The following is a 20166-nucleotide window of genomic DNA, read 5'->3' on the forward strand; positions in this document are numbered from 1 at the left end:
AGAAGCAATTTAAGCTGGAGCAACATTCCTACCTGCTGTGGCAGACAGCAGTAGCTCTACATCGCGGCTCAGAAGAATTAAGCACACAAATGTACTTAGGTTAGTAGTAGCTGCTTCTCGGGAGTCTAGAAAGATGTGGGGAGTGGGCCTACCATCTCCTACCCAGAAGGAAACCAATCCATTACAGAAGCGTTACCGTACAGTAATAAGGTGTCACTGATCTGGGCAGCTGGTTTTCCTTTTCACCTTATGGTCTGCTGGGATGCAGAGATCATAAATAAGCCTCCTATGGAAGCTATTTGTGTTTTTGCGTTCCCACTTTGCTAGCATCTTCTCAAGTAAGAGGTGTTTTGATGGAAAGAATCTGTCTGCATCTAATCGACTGAAAGTAGCTGGAGGAAGAGACAATTGCAAGAAACAGTAACCAAACACTTATCTGAAATGAAGTATTGGCAGGTCGGTCTGCTTGACCACGTTCTCAATCTCACTTCAGAACATGGCATTGCACAGAAAGGATTTTGTATTATCATCACAGCAAGGGCTGACTACACCACCAGTTTTGAAAACCTCTCCACTGAAAAAACAGCTCTACTTGTTTTTAAAGCAGTATTTACTTATGTCTCTGTGGATCTGGCCCAGCATTCCTCAAGTATATTTTCAATTGTTTCTGCTATTTTTATTTCACGGGATTATTATTATTATTTTTTGTTTCTACAGAAATAGAACTAATTGTGTAGTCCCAGTATTTTCTGCAGAGACTAAAAGGAGCTGTTATCTGCCATGCCATGTTTCTGTGCCTCTGCTGGAGGAACTGGACATAGTGTGCTACAGGCCAAATATCTTTCTAAATTAAGCTCACAATCTCTCTATTTTTGCTGGTACTGCTTAGTAAATATTAACATGAATAGCTCATCTGCAATGATCAGGTATGGCTCCTTCTGCTGTACTCTCTGTTATTTGTAAGCAAATTCTGAAAGGCCGTCTAAACAGTTTATAGTAAGGAGCTGTGCAAGTGTTGGAGAAAACACTTCAAAATGTGCTGTAAGGGAGTCTGTCCTCTTTGTTCCCAGCCCAAACACACTGGAGAGGTGCAACATGCTGCATTCCCAAACACTGAATTTGAGCCTCACTCATACAGTCCTTCGAGTAATACACACAGAAGTCGACTCTTTGAAACAAACCCGTATCAGTCCTCAGTGGATAACAATTATCTACCTAAGGACAATCTAGCTTTGAAAAGACACCGAAGTCATCTGTATGTGCCGCTTCCTGCTTTTCAATTAAGAGACAAAAGATATTTGAAGAACTGTCTAAATGAAGAGGCCAAAGCCTTATGCATAATGCACTGACTGCCACTGTGATTAATTGAGAAATACCACAGCTGTCATCTTGTGAACTCAAGCATGGTCCCAAGAGAAAAAATTATTACATACAAGAAATAATTTTATTTAGTGTCTAATGCTGCAACTAGCCCAAACACTTTATTTAAAGATTGTTTTATATCATTATCACCCGTTCCACATACAAAGATATGGGTTGAAATTACAATTTCTCACTTGTGAATAATTCTTATATCTGTGAGTAGCTCTGTACTAAATCAATTCATTGGAAAAATGTCCCTTTAAGATAGAAGAGCGACTCTGTCTCTCACTACCATTCTAGCTTTGTGACCCACTATAAAATACTTCCACCAAGACTTTCATGACTTGGTTATCAACAAGAGATTATTTTAATCTTTCTGATAATCATCTGCCTAAGCTGTAATTTATGTAAACTGTACCTTTCCTCTACCCAGAAAGCACACTAATTTTTAATCAAACCAAATTCACAAAGAAGGATTGAAAATGTTTCTTCTTTTTTGCATCAATTTTCAATCCACGGGAAACTAAACACAGATGTCTCCAAAAGCACGAGGCTAATGATGAGAAATCAGAGTTTTACGTATTTGGAAAAATCTGAAGATAAATAGAGGCATTCTCTTCCTAAAGCGCTCACAGATTTGCAGCTCTGGAATCGTGTATTTCGACTTGGGTTTCCCTCTCTCCCACCCCGCACCCTGACAAATCATCCCTGCCTTCTGAGACCGATAATCCCAGTTGGCTGCAATGACACCTACTGGATGTCAGAGCTGATGGACTGCAGACCCTGCTGCTGCTGAGTTTAGCTAGCGTCACTGCCAATGCAACGTTCAACACCACAGCCCTCTCCGGCACAGCTCCCGCCCACTGCAGCTCTTCCTGACTGCTTGGATCTCGGTTACCCCTATGAAGCAATTTCCTGCCTCTTTCAGGCTCATTTCTCAACTCCCAGGTAACAAATTTTCAACCTGATTACAACTAGGCTAGTTTAGCCCAGGTTCTTTTCAAGTCCTTTCATAATCTGAGTTGCTCCACTGCAGCTGTTGTTGAATAAAAGTTATTTATAAACTGCAGGCAGAATCTTCAGATATTTATAAAAGCCAATATGCAAAATAGGAAGATAAACCACACCACTTCACGATTGTTGTTTTCACTAGGACCTTTCTGTTTGCTCAGTCCTCCCTATGAGAATCCCACAGCTGCATTTTGGCTTTTGACTGGGAAAGAATTTAAAGCACAAGTTCTAATCGCAAATTTAAATTTGTTAAGTAAATATTATTTATTAAATTCATAAACATTGCATCTTCTTAAAATGGAAACGTGACTGCATGACTGGCAACAGTTTTAAAGTAGGTTTGGGAGAAAGGTTTGTTTTACATTCGTGTGTGAGCACTTCTGATGGCCCATTTGGTATCAGAATTAACCTTTGCTTTTATTACATTTGTTTGTACAATTATTGCCCCTAGGGAAAAAGGTGGGACCCAATGTGATATCATGGAAGACCAGTGGAGACCTAATGGGAATCCAGCCTGCAGACTGGCATTTTTCAGAGTTGCCTGAGTTCACTAGGTTTGGAAAGACTCTTGACCAACACGTGTTGGCCACGGCCTCTGGATGAGGAAATCTCGGAGGAAAATACTGAGATGAACCTGAGCCTCTCTGGTGAATTCTTCGTTTCAATGGTGGAATAAGTGGCCACAGATCCAAATGAGAAATACATTACCTAAGTTTATTAGGAACTTAATCATCCAGTAAGAGACCAAGAACCTTGGATGAACTTCTCAGTGACTCCAGCTCTAGCATTCAGCAGAGGAATTAAAAACATAACAGGCTAATGAAACACTGTTAGAATCACCCACCCATCAGTTAAGTAAAATGCTCCTTCTTAAAGTTATTCAAAACAAAAACAAACACAAAAGACTAAAAAAGAAATTTATCCTGATTGGAAAGATTATGGTCTGTCTGATCATGAACATAAACTCTAAGGTCTGCCTAGAGTCAATACTGGCAATAAGATTCTTAGCTTTTAAAGAAGATGAATTCAGTAGTTGGAATAAAACACATGAATTATAAATTTCTATTATGGAACATCTGAGTATGATGTCCTGTGAGAGTTAAGAAAAAGAGAAAAACTTTGTCTCAGCCAAGAAAAGAAGCTGGAACTATAACCATTTACATTCTGTGAAAGAAAATCATAAAGATGCTGTTCATAGTTATTGATTTTTGAAAGAGGATAAGACATAAATTATATATATATACATATACATGCACTACGTACATCCCTACCAACGGTGTGTTATAGAGATATTTCAGCTATCTCCATATGACGTCCAGCATGACAATAGAATGACATTGAGGAACCTGTCTATCACATGCTATATACACTCTGCCTGGGGAGAACAAACTCTGGACTCAGGACCTATCTGTGATCCTTAATGTTAAATTTCTTTCAAAACCGTCTACTATTCAGGATACTGGAACATATTTGTAGAGTTCCTCTCACATCATTTATCAAAGAGCTTTTCAACATCTCAGCTCCAGAAAGGTAATCCCAACCCATGAGAACTCAAAAGAACAGTGCAAAGTAAACAAACCCTGACCAGACGGACAGAAGGTATGCATGAGAGGAAGAGTAGCTTTCTCACTAAATTCCTTGTCATTTTATGCCATCTATGATAGATTAGCAGTGTCTGGCTGATACCTCTGTAAATAAGCTGTTCAAAAAGCATCACAGACAAATAAATGATAATGATAAATGATAATGATAAATCAACTATTTGTTTTGTATGAAACCTATGCAGAACAATTAACAAACTGGTTAGGCAGTTCAGACTGGTTACCTGCAGGCTACCTGGAGGGACAGCACCTGAACAGCCATGCAGCACAATACACTTAGTGGATATCCCTGCATTCATGCTCAGAGGCAGCCTTTTCCAGCACTAGAAAAAGCCTTATCTTTAACCTTCCAAACATTAAAGGACAAATTTGGTTCTCTCTCTTAACATCAGGAACCACTCATTTTACAGCATTTGCACTCACCATGGCCTTTAAGAGACTTGTCTGAGACCATTCTTCCACTTGACAAACAGCCTGAACTCAAGTCTGGTGTAAGAGACCAAGGGTGGACTAAGCTCCCTATTTGCCTCCTTTTCTGACCTATGGCTTTCAGTCCCTGGCTCATAAGCAGTCCTCTGGCCGGTCAGATGGGAAGAAGGAAGGTCTTACAGCTGGAGGCACTAGGCAGTAAAAGCAGTACACAAGCAGTTGAAATTGCCTCCCTTGAATATATTAAAATCCAAGCAAGGGGGTCCATTACAAATAATATTTATTATAAACTAGGCAGAATTGACGCAATAGTCAAGGGAAAGCAGAAAATGAGACATGGCAAGACTACTTACTAAGTTCTGTCTACACCAATCCATCAGTTCTGAAAAGATTCAAGAAGCTTCTCAGGCAAACGCTGGCTGACAAATGTTATATCCAATCAAACTACAATAACAGTGGTTCTGATTCAGATACTACAAAGAGGCAGTGGCTTGCTTCAGAGTCACCAATCATGGTACAAGTTAAGGTTCTCTTTTTTTCAAGTAAACTTACTGGAGCATAGATTTGAAGGCCTGAAGTAGCCATTGTCATTACCTACTCTGAACTCCCACATAATACAGCCCATTAAATTACACCAGGCTATTCCTGAACCAGACTCAAATATTCTGGATATCAAGAGCAAAAAGAAAGGTAAAGTATTTTTGGTGTTAGCACACTCTCTACAGTGGATTCACATTTTTTGGTGAGCAATAGGAAGACTCAATGTAGTAGTTTTTAGCCCAAGAAAAATACAGGTATTTGTAAAATCTTGATCGTATATTTACCTTTTAACAGATATGGAAACAGAAACTCAGAGGCATCAAAGTCAGCCATAGAGAAATTCATCTGTGATTAAAAGCAAGCAAAATATGCACGCACTGGTGAAAGTCTACAAAACAGGGTTAAAGCAAGATTTGTGTGCTATGCAGGCACTGCCTGCATTTTACCAAAGTCACTATACAGCCAACATAAAACACAGCATTTCTGAGTCCCAGCCCCTAACTTTTTATACAAGGAAGCTGTTGCTTATTTTTATTTACATTACTTTGATTTGCATTCTTGTAGATGAACAGCACAGTGATGGGAAAGCAAACAGTATATTTGTTCACAGAAGAAGCTAGCAAAGTTAAGAAAGAAAGCAAATGTTTTATTCCATTGGAGGCTCCATATGTCCGTCTAACCCAGCTGTATTTCAGAGGTTAAATGATGCAAAGATAAAAAGCTGACTTGGTGAAACAAAGGTAAATAGCAATCCAGATGCTCTCATTCATATTCTGAAGTTATTGCCATCAGCTCTGTGACCAACACATTTCACAGCTTGTGATTTTGCAACAATCATAAATTAAGGCAGTAAGAGAGGACATAGTCTAGTCCTATAAACCTTTGAGAGGGTTTGCTTTATTTATATCCCAATTAGGGACATCACCAGCACTCTCAAGTTTATAAAGTATTGGAACCAGTAGAATCCGGACCTCAAATCATTCATTTAATATTTCTGACAGCCTGGATTATTGTCATTATGCATTTAGACCACTTCACAATTTCATACACAAAGAACTACATTTCATTCTTTGTCCTTCTTGCAAATAGAATGAGGGCCACCAGGTGCAAAAAAATTGTGCAAACTTCACACAAAAAACCCAAGATAACTGTCTGCAAGGAAGTGGAACAATCTGTCCTGTGTGGAGGCTTTGTTTAGCACTCTTGCCTATCACTTGAAAACAAAGTAATAAAAAATAAATCTAGAAAAAGCCTTCCCTAATGAGTTCCTGAAGAGCTCCTGTGAGCTCCTGAATTTTCCCCTGAAGGCATAACAAACTGCACCTAATACCTAAGCTAAATTCACACACAGGTTTCCTCCTGAAGGAGCTTGAACTTCTATGTTAGATGTACTGATGTGACACGGGTATGGATTCCACAAATACTATTTTCTTACATCTATTCTGTGCACTAAGGAAAATGCAACACCCCTGACTTTCCAGAATCCAGTACTTGCAGTTAGTCTACACTAATTTCATACAAGCCTTTTTCAAGGAAAGGTAATATTTAATGACATTAAACTGCACTGAAAATATTTGTGATAACTGTCAAATTCATTTAAAAAAAATCATTAGGGTCAGTGTAACTGCAATAAATACAAAATTAATAGCAAGAGGTTTCTTTTAAGGTTACGTTAAAACAACATTTGGGATCTGTCTGGATCTGACAAAATCCAGGGAACTGGCTGCGGCCACAATTTGTCCTTAATTTCTTTGTGCCCAGATGAGAAAGATACCAAACAATCCATATTTTTTATTCATAGTGCTCTGTATGCTACAGTAGAGGAAGTGGTCTCACAATTAAATTTAGGATTCTCAGTCAGGCAGTTTGGTTTTGTTTGCCTTACAGCTGTCCTTGGGCAAGTTACTAACTACTTTGGATCCTTTTTGTAAATTTGGGAAAACTACATTTAATTCCTCCCACAGCTGTCACGAGGCAGAATTGTCATCTGTGAGTGATGTGTGTAAAATGCTCCAAACCTTCAGCACAGAAGGTGATACACCATGGCAGGATGCTATTGCTCTCAGTGCTGCTAGCATTGCCTACTTGGACAAATGAAAGGACAAAGTTTTACAGCTAAGCCCTGATTTCCCGTGTTTGCTGCTTCACCCACTTTCAGCATTCCCTATATTATATTCCCTAGGCCTTAGAAATACACCTTCTCCAGGTTCAGAAAAAAAAGACAGAAGAAATGACAAAATTTGCCCCTCTGTGCTGCAGCGCCGCAGCCAAATCAAATCACATTGGATCTGGGATAGTTTTGAAACGTGCCAAATCAATTGCTCGATCTGAAAATGCCCTAATGCACTTTCAGTTTGGAATGTGTGTGCTAAGCACTGCTCACAGCTCCACATTCTGAAAACAAAATACGAGCGACTTCAAGGACATATGACTGAATCCCATATCTCTCAGCTAAGCTGGAAACAGGAAGACAGGTAAAACTTTCTTCGTCCTTCAGAATTTGCATCACAATCTTTTACCAATTAGAGAAAATAAACCATCCTGACAAGGCTTTTAAGTGCATCTTAAAATTGCATTTTTGTTACTTAGATCTCAGGGACGGGAAAGATGAATCATGTCTCAGAATTTATTCAGCACTGCTAATTAAACTCATTCCTCGAGGCCTGGGAAGCACTAAAGCAGTGGAGTGTAACAGCGAAAATTAGTGATTTGAATAGAAGAATCATGAACTTTGGAAAAGAAAACATTACCCATCGGTGGAGCTCACAAAATAACCCCTTCCAGAAATTAAATGAGATTAATGAAGGTGAAGTCAAGAAAAACAACAGCTTTCTAAAGTCCTTGCGTCTCATTTTCTGAAGAGCACAACATGAAATAGCTCAGTAGCACTAAAAACCTTTACCGTGCATCTATACATTTTACACAAAAAATAGGGAAGCAAATTTTATAGACCTAATTATATTGTATACTAGAAAAACTTTATCAAAAAATCTTTTTTTTTTTTTAATTAGATTAATCCTTATGTATTCCTTAATCCCTGGGTCCAAATTCTGTCCCCCACATTTCGTCATGCTTTGCTTAAAACTGTTTTCCTAGAGGTTCCATTGCTACCAGCAGTGTTCTCCATTTAGTGAACAAACTGTTCATCCTTCCCAGGTTACTGCTGAAGAGCCCGAAGGCCGGAACACCCCGAGCACAGCCTTCCTGGGCACCACTCCTCCCCTTTCCAGTGAAGGCAGCATGCTCCTTTAGAAGGCAAGGTCAGGTGTATCTCAGTCAGCAGGCCAGGTGTATCTCACCTGCACACAAGACCAGGACTTCTGGTAACAGCAGCTAAACTAAGACTTTGGTGGAACAAAGAAAATGAAGAACATCTGACAGAGATATGTCTCTCATATTGCCATGACTGCTGTCTGCTGTGTGTCATTCACGACGTGGCACTTGCCTCTGCACTTATGGCCCTGCTCGTTGATACTGACTTCCTAAAGCAATGACTCTTCAAGACAACACTGGAATTTCAAAATACTTGCCTGCTCCTGTAAATAGGCCATGTGAGATTGTGGTTACTTAATGCAGTGCAGTGCTGTGACCCATGGTGGCACAAGCAAATCATGCTGGAACATTCACGCAAGTGTAAATTACACAGATGTCAGTAGGGAGGTATGGGGAAATATGAATAATCATTGGTAAGTATGGAGTTTAACTGATGTAATTGTAAAAGTAGGGTTACAGATACCTTCTGTTTCACTAAACAATGAATAAATAATCAGTATACGTGACTGTAACACATATGCATCTGATATAACCCACATTCCAGTACTTTATAACATTGAAACATCTGCTTCAATGATGATAGGATATAAAATTCCAGTTTTCTACTGTACCCCTTTTAGAACTGGGAGAAAAGAACCATGTGATTTTTAAAGTAATAAACAGCTATCCTAGATAACATCATTAAGTTGGTTGGATTATTCAGGTTTTGGGGCTTCCTTTTGTATTGCTACAGAGGGTCTACAGCATGTTCTGAGACTCAGTTCACCTACTAAGTGCTTGCAGCTTGCCTAACAGTCCTACAGTAGAGAGACAAGAGAGAACATGAGGTACCTTAGTCTTCCTCACCTTCTCCTGTCCTTCAGCGTACCTTGCTGAACACTGTAAGAGGACACATGAAACTACCAGAAACATGAGGAGCCAAGGACAGGCCTTACCAATAAACCAATATGTGGTGGCTGATCCCATCAGACTAATTAATTTAGGCTGCAGCAAAATGTGCTTGCCTTAACAGATTAAAAGATGCAATTTGGTTTAGCCACATCATGCTGGATGCTGTACTGCCCCAGAAATGACCGCTTCTAAATCACAGATCTCCAGCAAGATACCCTCGCCTCCACTGCCAATCCAATGAGGCCTGGGAAGGGATGGATCCTGGCTCCACCCCTTTTGGCCACTCAGGTACATTGCATGTGCCTGAGCTCCCCTGGGTTGGCCCCTGCCTTCCTACCAGGTGCTCAATCACTGCTTCAAGCCATGACTTGGCATTTCTGCTACAAGTCTGGCTTACTATGCAATTGAGCCATCCTTTGATATATTTTATGATGATTTTCAGGAAAAGGAAGGTATCCAGCTTACCAACAGGGACTGGCTTTTAGATATAAAACCACACAGTCATACATGAAATCATAACACAAACCCCATTGCATCAGCTCTTGAAATCCCGCACTGTTCAGTGATCTGCTCCAGTAAAGTCCCGCAGTGATCCATTACCACTAGAGGCCATGGTCTCAACTGAGCAGCAAAACACAGAAGTGTGACCTCTGTCAGCCTTCATATGACACTTACAAAACAAGCACATGCTGCAACATAACTGACCACTTCTGTTCAAAGCCATAAGATGGCTGAACATGCAGAGTCATATAAGTCCTCCTTAAGCAGATAGTTTTCTCAGTGATTTAGAAAAGTGGAAGAACTTTCTCTTCACTGACTCTGCTTCTATGACTGGCTCATGTGTGGATATTTACACTGAGCCCAGATCAGTCTCATCCTCAGGATTTAAACACGAAGCATTTCTTTCTAGAGAGTCCAAGTTCACATTTCTACTTGATATTCACCGAGTGTCCTCATTAAAGCTTGGCTACAAGGCTGGTATTGTCCTTAATTATGTTATTTTTTTGACGTGCTTTTTAGAAGTGTTTTAGAAAAGTTATAGAAAAGTACAGCCTGGTTTCGGTGTTTTATTTTTTCTGAGATTACTGATAGTTTTGCTATTTGGAATTCTTTGCACGTGATTAAAAAAACAAAGTGTTTAAAATCCAGCAGAGATGTGAAACATTACAAGGTTCCAAGTTCTGATCAGTTCTGACTCTTGCAAACATAGGAAGGAGTACTGAGAAGGGAATAAGGTAGAGGGCAGTTAATTAAAGAATTAACAGGTTATAAAGTACTGTCTGATTGCAGGTATCAAATTCAAATATTTGCATGAAGGAATAAGAAAAAAACAGTTGCATTTTGATTAAGTTTAGACCTTGCTGTGGTCTAACACAGCCTTGGTGTAGACAGAAGCTTGCAATCTGCTGTGGATGTAAGGGCACAAATTTCCTGTCAGCGTTAAGTTCACACGGTTTTGTGAAGATATTTCCCAGACAAGAAGGACAACACAGTACTGTGCACTCTAAAACAGCAAAGATAACATGAAAGGTAGTATCCGCACTGATTTAAGCTATGGAAGCAAGACACTGCTCCTAAATACATGAGATTTATCACAAAAGCTGACCACAGAAAAGAAAGAAAAAGTGACAATTATACACGGTTGATTTAAAATGTGTAACTCATATATACAGTAACTTTAAAAAAGAGAAGTTGAAATGCAAAAGCCAGCAGTGCATTTAAATGGTTAAGAAGTTTCTGAACTGTTCTCTAAGAAAAAGAAAAGAAAAAAAAAGAAAATCTAAGAAAAGATGTCTCAGGTTGCAGCTACTCTGAAAAGAATAGTTTCCCATCATTTGAGTACTTTCAAAGAGGGTATTTCTAACCTAGCTGCACATTAGTATGTCCTTGAGGACACAGCAAGATAAATACAAGTCACGTATCACTATATTGTTAAACAGTGAGGGAGAATAATAATGGTAGTGTAATTCCTGGTGAGAGAGATTCTTCAGAAATGGAAAGCTGCACTGTTGTAGAGATAACTGCTCTCTTCCGAGACTTACAAAATAGTAGCATGCTGAACTTCTGGTACCTTAGAGAGGAATACATCCTTCAAAATCTTTTATTCAAGAAAACCTTTGGGACAATTTCTCATAGAGAGGGTCAGAGGCAGAGACTGATTACAAGTATGAAAAGATTTCTTGATGAGGAGAGACAGTCACAGTAAGGACTGTACAGCTCAGAGAACTGTTGTGCAAGAAGATATTCAGCAAATGCATAGTGAATATTGAAAGATACAGAGAAACCAGGCACTCTGTACACTGTCTGTATTATAACTGAGCTTTAATGAAAGTAGAGTCAAACAGCACATAATTAACTAGTGAAACCTTCACTTTTACTGGAGTTGGAAGGGGATTTCAAAACATTATATACTTCCTGTTCATTTTGGAACAGATATTTGTCAATACTTTCTACAGCGCATCCTTCATTCTTTAATAAATTTATAATTGAAAATACTCCAAAGATGATGTAATTCCATGGATCAGCTAAGGATCTCTTACCATGCTGATGTGGTAATCGGTGTCAGATTATAAAAACATTCAATGTCTTATTAAAGAAGGAAAGTATGTTTATATTTCATGGCACATCAAACAGTGGCTGAGAAGGGACAAGAAAGAACCTTTCCACTCCTTTTCTTACCCCTGTCCTCCATGGACAACTTGTTCTGACAGCCTCTTTGGAGGCCCGTCCATCATCCTCCAAATCATTTCTCAACAGTCAGGATCAGATGCAGCATGCCAAACTACATGATGCAGTATGACATATTATATGTGTCTGTGGTAATGCGCTTGTAAAACTGCATGCACTTACAGAATACATTAATAAAGTTTTCTTTAGAGACTTCCTCTTCAAAGTTAAGATTACACCCACTATTTGCAGCGTAGATGGTCACCAGAATGGAATTTAACTATCTTACCCATTTCAGAAATATTGCCATATCTTGCACATTTAACAAGGTATCCATAGATTTTATAAGGGTCAAAGGGAGGGAAAGGCTTCTAAGATACTTTTAAGATAACGCTTCCATTCCACTTACAAGGGATACTGCCTTTTTTGACACCTAACACCATGGAGTTCTTGATATGCTTTTCTTCAGGTAGAGAATCCATTCAGTGATGAACAACTTCTCAAACAGGTCTATGAGCTCTTTACACTCTATGCACACGGCTACTTTGAATGCTTTTGATGCATTAATCAGCCACTGACTCTATTTGCAAGAACTGCACAGAGTACAGTACTGAGCGGTATAAAGCAACAGTACGTGGAACTGTCATGACACTGTGGACTTAGGGACATTATTATGACATCTGGGTGAGTTGTTACAGAATTCTATTTTTTTTTAGGGTGCTTTGAATAACACATGGAGCAAAAGCCCACACATTGCAGTGAGAACCTGCAATTCTTTTGAGACACACTGGAAAATAAAATCCAGAGCTTCCTATCTCACCTGCTCTAGCAGCAATGCTTTCTGTAAGGTCATTGCCAGATGAGCAGAAAGTTTTGTTTAACTTTGCAAACAAACAAGATAGATTTTGTTTTGGGAAGATGACTGGTTTGCAATGTAAAGTGCCCATTGAAAGACATTTGTGATTTCTCTGTGTGTAAGGTTTCCAGAGTCTTTGGCAGTGTCCGAAGATGTATTTCATAGCATGTTCATACAAAAGTAGGCTGTTTAAATTACTATGCAAGACTCTGTAGCCACAGTAAAAGCTGCAAGACAATAATTCCAGCCCTAGTGTGAGGCTCACATTCTGATAATACTAACTCTACATTAAATTCTTACTCTGTGTGTAACTTGGAAAAAGATTCCTCCCTCAAAATTTGCCCACTAGTAGTGAAAAGCTCCCTCTAAAAGTACTGAGTTCAGTTCAGACTAACTTCCCCATCTGTTCTTCTTCTTCTGAGACTGATACTTCATAAACTATGAATTTGATTGTTTCCTTTTTCAGTGGAAACCTAGAAAGGCCAAGCTCATTTGCTTTGTGTAGGTACAAAGGGAGACCATGCCATTTACCTAAAATAAATATCTTTCCTTTATTACAGCATAAGCATGCTGGTTGCTGTGTTGGATGCCATTGCTAGGCGAGCGATATAGTAATTTCTTACATTATTCTTACCCCAGACTACTGCATTCTAGTCCTACAGTACTTAAAGTGTGAATAGTCAATACTGGTTTTAAGTATCAAATTGTTCAGCAGGACAAAGACCTGTCCTGGTGACCCCAGGGGGAAACGCAGCAATGGTACTGAAGATCAGAAGGCTAAGAGAAAATGGGTCTTGAAAGTCAAGTTTTGCAGAGTGAGAGTCAGATAGCAATCACACAGAAATCATTCTGCAGAAATCTTTAAAAAGATTTAAAAGTAAGCTTACATTCGATCCTTGATTTTATGTTTATTTACATACATATATAACCCAGAAAGTCTCTAGATAATGCATAGAAACGATAACTATCACTGCCTAAAAAGCACTTCAGATTAATAAAATAATTTGAACAGATCCTGATCTGCCCAAGAAAGAGCACACAGTTCTGACAGATCCCTTAGTACAGATGGTGGGAGTGAAACATATCCACATAATAATCACATCCTTACCAAAATTGAAAACGTATGTGAAAGTCATGGTGGTCTAGCAAAAATATAAACTCATAAACGATTTCTTGATTTGGTGTCATCATTCATTTCTTTCATTTGAGAAATCAGTTTTAGTAGGACATACAAAGATTGATGTTTTTTTCATAAAAGGATATTTTATGAAATAGTGAAATGTAGCATATTTCTACCTGATAAATGCAGAGACCTGTAAACTTTGAACCCACGCTGGCCTTTGTTGCTCATGACCCTGTTTAAGTGATTTATTTTCTTTTAACAACTGAAGTCTGCAGGAGGGAGAATATACTGTGTAGATCTTTAATTCTGTTGAAAATTTAACAGTTTAAACACAGAATGGCTGACATTAGAAGACCTATTACTGAAAAGTCATATTATCTTCATTTCAGTATCCCTTTTAGGAGCAATATTTATGGGTGGAGAAAATGGATAATTGATAAAAACAACCTGGTAGGCTGCTGCAGAGCAACAGAGGAGTTGGCATTATTGGGTCCACATTGGGGTGTCTGGTGGACTGCATCAAAACTACAGACTCTCGAATCCCGGCACATTCAAAGGCATAAAGTCAGGAAACTTGCCTGTTTTCTGAAACATCTTGAAGGAATTGAATACTTCCAACTCTTGTGAAACATACGGATTTAAAGATCCTTCACTGCTTTTTATTTATATTTTGTCAGCGTGCAATAAAGTCAAAATAGCATGATTAGCATGTTTTCTACTCTTTCATGTGTAGTTCACTACAGAAATTAAGTAGATCAGTCCTCTTCAGTGTGATGATAGAAATCACCTCAAATCTAAGTTGTTTTCCATACAGAGACTCCAACCTTGTTTCAGAACAGTGGGGGTTCAAGTCAGGATGTTTCCTCAGTAGTATACTACACTACTGCTCCACTACTCTTCATTAGATCAGCCTACAGAATTCTTACCAGCCTTAAATTTGTATATCAGTGTTATCATATAGTGCCTAATGTTTCATGTTATAAAATTAAATTGATATGATCAAAGACGTTAATAAGGTTGTTTTTTTTTTTATAATTCTGTTTTGAAGTTGCTCATTCACTGAACAAGCTTCTTAAGTTAAGCAAATGCTATGTTTGCGGAACATCTCATGAATATATGGTGCTGTAATATAAATACTAAATTTTTAAAGCTCCCCTACTTTTCTTTACTCTTCATTATTAGAAATAAATCTCATGAAGCAGATAAAAGTATTACAATTAATCTCACCTGAATGGAAACAGTATGTACTACTCTTTTCAATACAAGAGAAACTGGCTTTGACTAGAGTGGCAACAACTGGCAAACTGATTTTATAGTTTTGATTTATTGAATATTAGGAAATAAACTTTTTTAATAACGACTCCATTTAAGTATTCATTAAAATGGAATTAGTGCAAGCAGGGCCAGATTCTCATATCCATATTCTTGTCAGACAGCATTTTATTACACAAAAGTCCCACTGACATCAGTGGGATTACTTGTAAAAGACTGTTCAGCATGAGTGAGAATGTAGAGCTTGCTGCTGTGAGGGTACAGAGGGCTACAGAGGTCTTAGGTATAACCCCCCCCAACCCTATAACTGTCCCCACAACAGCCCTTAGCAATGGCTGGAGCAGTATGCAATGGTGTGCCTAAGAGTTCTCATGTATGTTGGTGTGCACCAATGCCTGGACCTTGCCAACCAAAAAGCTTGCTCACTTTATCCCTGCCACAATTATATGGGGCTTGAAATAAGCATCTTCATCCTCGCAAAGGAAATTCCCAAAGATTAATTATTTTACTTAAGACTTTGTGCTGAAGATGTTTATCTTCATAGTTCTTTCAGTCTGATCAATAGTTAGAATTCAGGAATGCATAGCACATGTGGCCTTAAGAGAGCACTACGAAGACGTACTTTGCTTTATAAGAAAAATCACTCAGAAGGAGAAAAAAATAGGGTGATATAGTAGTGGAGCTTATTAAAGGATCAAGGCTACATACTGAAATTCTTTAAGTTACACAGCTGAAAAGATTACCATCTCGTGTTTTTGTTTTGTACACTTCTGATTTAAATATATATAAACAAATAACAATAAACTCATGTGATTGCACAGGATACAGAGAATTGGCTTAGTTATTAATACTAACCTTAGGACCATTAGGAAAAGCATATCAATTTTTCCATATGTATATCCAAATGCCTCTCAAACTGAGTTTGATTACCTGTACTATCTTTCTTTATTCAGTAATCTATAAATATAATGAGCCAGGGAGAAGGCTGATAAATTTGACCTTTATATATAAAGCAATGGTATATGAACAGTTGGTGACTATCTTAATTTATCCTTCATTCAAAATTACTGGCAATCAATTTTGTAAAATAACCTTTAGTGTATATGCTGTGCTTTCATATTTTCATTACATACATGACTGTCTGTGAAATGCACTACTTGACTGACTGAGCATAGGTAGAATGCAGTCCTGACAGCAAGTACTTCAGTGTAATCAGTCACTGTACGTACAGCCCTTCCTCCTCTACAGAAACAGCTGCTTCTGTAGAATTTCTTAGCAAAAAACCAGTTTGCCAGTAGAAAAACAAATACGGTCAAAGCCAATTTCCTTAATATTTCTTTAAAATCTCAAAAAGGTCTTTTTTTTCTTTTTTTCTGCAGGTATAATTCATAAACAAGCTACTTGTTTTGTTTAACTTTGGTTTAAAAACTAGCCAACACAAAATACTTCACTTGTGTAGTTCTCAAAGGTCAGAGCTGAAAGCTTAAACTTCAGGTTCTACCAAAATAAAGGCACTGTGCTTTGCTAAGTTATGCTATTATCCCTGGTTATAATCTTCACTGACTTCAGAAATAATTGCTTTGCTTAAACAAAAAGGAAGTCTGATTCTAATTTGCTATCTAGATCTACATTCTTATATTCTTTTTATAGATTTTTGAACAACTTATCACTGGCATCTTCCTTCACTCAAACGTAAGTGAAAGTTTTATCTTACTTCGGATATCACACAAATAATTTATGACTAAGGAAACAAAACCTTTTGTCTCACAATATATTTCTTTGCGACAGCTGTGGTATTTCACTGAAAGCACAAAAGCTGTGATGGTCTGGACTGCAATCAACCATTTTTAATAGGAAATTTTTACAGACTTTTAATAAGATCTCCTAGCATAATTTATGGGGAGAGGTTTTGAAGTGAAGAGGCATTGTTTGGCAAAGTGTTCTTCCTCTAATCTCAGGAAATTTAAATAATCGAGTGCTCATTTCCTCTAAACTTAGGATTTCTCCTAAAAAAATGGTTAAGAAAAACACCTGCTATACTAGCAGCAAAATAAGTGCACCTAGGCCCCAAACAAAATGTATTTCTAATGGCTGTTCAAAGGCAAAATACTTCATGTCAGAACAAATTATTACTCGTAATAATAACACAGTATTGAGTTTTGTCTGTTAAATTTAGAATATTTAAAACATATTTTGAATGTAGATAGCACGCTGGTTAGGATAACCGCAGGTTTGTTTGTTTGTTTAACTCTTATAGTTAAGGAGATTCAAAATAAGTGGGCAAACAATTCCTAAACAGTTCATAAGAAAACTGTACCCAAAAGTTACTGCACTTACTGAAGCAATCCACAGTTCCTCTGACTACAGAACTTGGCTGGGACAAGGAAGAAAATTAGGCTCCCCTGATACCTCTGGTAAGTCTTGCAAGAAGAGACTCACAGGGCATGTTAGCACTTTCGCTTTTGTCCCAGCCAGAACTAGGAAAAAAAAATCAGAAAACTAAATAGGAGGCACATTGCTATACATCAGCAAAGATAACCAAAGCTCCTGAACGTGGAACAGATTTGGTTTGGCTGACTGGGTTTTTGGGTTACATCCAGAATTTATTTTAACTTTTCAGGGTAACTCATTGTCCATATTTATGATTTACAGAAGCAGCTGTCCTAACTGTGATCTCCCAGTCTATGTTGGTTAGAACACCTCTCCCACAGGTGGAAAACAAAACAAAACCCAAAAGAACAGAAAGAAAGAAGGAAAAGAGAAAGGGAAAAAAAGAGAGTGGAAGAGAGGGAGAGAAAGAGGAAAAGCCTTTAATGGAAGGGCTAAGAACAGCTCAGGTGCAGTCAGAGCACCAGGGACTCGTCCAGGCCATTGTATGCTGAGGACCTCAAGAGGGCACTCAGCACAAAACAGAGTGCATTGCAGGAATCCGAGGAGGTGACTGCAGTTCATTCCTAGGCCAGTTTTCACAAAAAGCAGTTATCCTTACCATTTTTCCAGAGAGCCAACTCTGCTTTCATCTCTTCATCATTACAGATACAGAACTGTAATAAAAAAATAAAATAAAAAAAAAATCTGAGGAGGAAAAATATGCCATCATAAAATCTATGCTTCGTTTTTATATTGAAGAATACCCCTTTCATTAATATTTTTAACAAAAGAGGAGCCGTTTCTACACTCACCTCCAAAACCTGACTTTTAAAAAGCTGTTGATTTCAAAGGTGTGCCAGCCAAAGAACTTTGCTTTCTTCAGTCACTATGTTCAAGATGCGCAAGACAGAATATCGCTTCCTTAGACTTCACCCCTCCAGCCTGCCTACAGAAACTAAACGAAACCCAAACCAGTTTACGGTGGGTTCCAGTCAAAATGCACCTTCTCCTCTCTGCAGCCAAGGCTTAGCGGGATGTTTCTGCCTCCACGCCTGTATATGATCACACAGGCGCACAGCAGCCACTTCTGACACGGTGGGGCCTCCTGTGGGTGGGCCCCTGCCCTGCCCTGTCCGCACAGCGCGGCTCCCAGCCGCCCCAAAGACCTGCAGCCGCAGGGCTGCCTGACCCCAGGCCTCACAGCTCCGCAGCAGCTCTGCACCCCGGCAGCCTCTGCAGAATCTCTGGCTCTCCCGGCAGAGCTTTTATCCCATCTGTGCCCGGCTTCTCAACCGGCTTCACAGACTGCAATAAACCATTGCCTTGTTCCCAGAGATGTCATTATTCCGATAAAACTGAAACCCATTCTTCTACAACATCCTCTTTACACTGGTAGTTTCACAAAACACATACGGCCGCTTTTATATCCAAAGTGGACTTCCTGATGCACAAGTTCAAACGCCAGCTATCATCTATCATCTTAATTCTTCCGGGACAAATAAAGTATCATGCAACATACCATATGTGGATATTTCAGCAGAGCTCTTTAGAGGCATATCCTGCCATCCCTCTGTGATCAATGGTTATTTTATTTTTGTATATTTGGAGTAATACACAACAAACCTCCATCTGGGTACACCACCTAAAGAGAAAGCAGACACCAAGGTGATGAGTCAGTTCCCTACACGAACCCAGCGTTTCGGGTCCTTGGGGCACCTGAGACACCTACAAGCATGGTGCAGCATGTGAGCTCTGGGAGCCTCGTGGCAGTTTGCAGACATGCACAACATCCTAAGACACAAAGTGACACTAGGCTTCAGCACATGAAGTGTCCCCTGGGGATCTGCAGCAGATCAGATGTACCACACACTACTGTCATTCCCCACGTGTGCCAGCTGTACTGTTCAAAAGGAGTACAAGCATAAAAACCAATCTGAGTCACGGCTTTTACCAGGTTGGATGTGCTCAGGGCTGCGGTAACATAGAAGCGGATGCTAGAGCTGCTGTGTGTTCAGACTCCATAACTTGGGCTGGCTGTTGAGTGGTCAGGTTTGTAGGTGGGAAAGGGGCTGCGGGCTGTATGCAGCAGCCTTACAGGCTGAGGGAATTAAGGTTTCAAGATGCCGTTAGTGATAAAAAGTTGAAACCACCAGAGCTTTAAACATTTTTCTATACATTTCAGATAAAACATACATGTAAAATATTTCCCGAAACGTCTGGTGAGGGGGACTCAGAAGGGGCTATGGGCAGAATCACCTCAACGCGTGTTATTTGTGACCCAACGTGTACATCTCCACGCACACGGAGCTCAGCCACGAGGAGCAAAGGCTGTCCCGAAATCTCACTATTCCACATGCTTCGGATTGTGCCCGACTGCTGCACATTGGAACTCCTGCTCTCCAAGCAGTAAAGATGAATCCGGCAGGATCTGATTTACTGAGCACCGCAACATTTTCAGAGGGAATTTCCAGGACAACAAAACCAGCCCGTGGTACTTTTAAGCACGGTGCCATCCTTTATTCTGTAAATCCCCCGAGTTCGTTGTCAATTGGCAGCTCTTCCCAGCTGCGTCCCAACGTGCCACCTTCACAACCGCTGCCTCAGCACCAGCGGCCTCCGCCGCCGCCCCAGAGACACTTCAGCACCAACAGCCTTTACCTGCGGCGCGAGGAGCGGACGGCAGAGCGGGACACGCGCTGAGGGGAGCGGCGCGAGCACCCTCCCCTCTCGCCTTCCCGGCACCCCCCACGCGCCTCTCCCCTCCCGGAGGA

At 39.5% G+C, this 20166-nt stretch overlaps 1 protein-coding gene across 2 annotated transcripts in view; it reads right to left on the minus strand.

The window, feature by feature from the left end:
* WT1 (Wilms tumor 1) overlaps positions 1–20124 on the minus strand; it is an 87657-nt gene extending 67533 nt beyond the window's left edge. The window contains exons 1-3 of one of the 2 annotated variants that reach the window (XM_040700510.2): positions 20054–20124; positions 18915–19037; positions 18015–18069 (exon numbers count right to left, since the gene is read on the minus strand). The gene's annotated coding sequence lies outside the window, so the exon portion shown is untranslated. Of the gene's footprint in view, positions 1–18014; positions 18070–18914; positions 19038–19651 lie in introns of both variants that reach the window. The other variant, XM_040700509.2, reaches the window with a different exon arrangement.
* Positions 20125–20166: the final 42 nt, after the last annotated feature.

The sequence above is a fragment of the Gallus gallus genome, chromosome 5, assembly GCF_016699485.2.
Source record: "Gallus gallus isolate bGalGal1 chromosome 5, bGalGal1.mat.broiler.GRCg7b, whole genome shotgun sequence".
Classification (NCBI taxonomy): Eukaryota; Metazoa; Chordata; class Aves; order Galliformes; family Phasianidae; genus Gallus; species Gallus gallus.